This window comes from Mandrillus leucophaeus, unplaced genomic scaffold, assembly GCF_000951045.1.
Source record: "Mandrillus leucophaeus isolate KB7577 unplaced genomic scaffold, Mleu.le_1.0 Scaffold1, whole genome shotgun sequence".
Taxonomy (NCBI): Eukaryota; Metazoa; Chordata; class Mammalia; order Primates; family Cercopithecidae; genus Mandrillus; species Mandrillus leucophaeus.
Window position 1 is genome coordinate 16,187,645 of NW_012098097.1, and position 1,301 is coordinate 16,188,945.

At 50.5% G+C, this 1,301-nt stretch overlaps 1 protein-coding gene across 1 annotated transcript in view; it reads right to left on the bottom strand.

The window, feature by feature from the left end:
• Window positions 1-1,301, bottom strand: part of CCDC57 (coiled-coil domain containing 57) — a 145,448-nt gene that overhangs the window by 23,651 nt on the left and 120,496 nt on the right. The window lies entirely within an intron of this gene.

Below are 1,301 nucleotides of genomic sequence, written 5' to 3' on the forward strand. Positions count from 1 at the left end.
AGCCTCCCAAAGTGCTGGGATCACTGATGTGAGCCACCATGCCCGGCCACTTATTTTCTGGGGGTAGGGGGGGCGGAGAGACAGAGTCTCACTCTGTCACCCAGGCTGGAGTGCAATGGCACCATCTCGGCTCACTGCAGCCTCTGCCTCCCGGGTTCAAGTGATTCTCCTGGCCCAGCTTCCTGAGTAGCTGGGATTACAGGCACCTGCCACCACGCCTGGCTAATTTTTTGTATTTTTGGTAGAGATGAGGGTTTGTCATGTTGCCCAGGCTGGTCTCGAACTCCTGACTTCATGTGATCCATCTGTCTTGGCCTCCCAAAGTGCTGGGATTACAGGTGTGAGCCACTGGGCCCAAACATCGGCCACATTTTTTTAAAAGAAAAATAAATTTAGGCCGGGTGTGTTAGCTCATGCCTGTAATCCCAGCACTTTGGGAGGCCGAGACAGGTGGATTACTTGAAGTCAGGAATTTGAGACCAGCTTGGTCAATACGGCAAAACTTCGTCTCTACAAAAATACAAAAATTAACTGTGTGTGGTGGTGTGTGCCTGTAGTCCCAGCTGCTCAGAAGGCTGAGGCAGGAGAATCACTTGAACCTGGGAGGCAGAGGTTGCAGTGAGCTGAGATGGTGCCATTGCACTCCAGCCTGGGTGACAGAGTGAGACTCCATCTCATAATGAATAAATAAATAAAATAAATACAGGCCGGGCCTGGTAGCTCATGCCTGTAATCCCAGCATTTGGGAGGCAGAGGTGGGCAAATTGCTTCAGTCCAGGAGTTCGAGACCAGCCTGAGTGACACAGTGAAACCCTGTCTCTATTAAAAGAAAAAAAAAAGCCAGGCGTGGTGGTGCGCGCCTGTAGTCCCAGCTACTCGGGAGGCTGAGGTGGAAAGATCACTTGAGCCTGGGAGATGGAAATTGCAATGAGCCGAGATTGTGCCACTGCACTCCAGCCTGGGCGACAGAGCAAGACCCTGTCTCAAATATAAATAAATAAATTTTAAAAAGAAATAAAAAAGGAAACAAAAAGGGTCTTGGCTCCATAGAGGTTTCTTTTCTCAGTTTTAAGAGTTATTTCTCACGCCTGTCATCCCAGCACTTTGGGAGGCTGAGGCGGGAGGGTCACTTGAGTTCAGGAATTCTAGGCCAGCCTAGGCAACATGGCGAAAACCTATCTCTATAAAAAATACAAAAATTAAGGCCGGGCGTGGGGGCGGGTGCCTGTAGTCCCAGCTACTTGGGAGGCTGAGGCAGGAGAATCGCTTGAACCCGGGAGGCAGAGGTTGCAGTGAGCCCA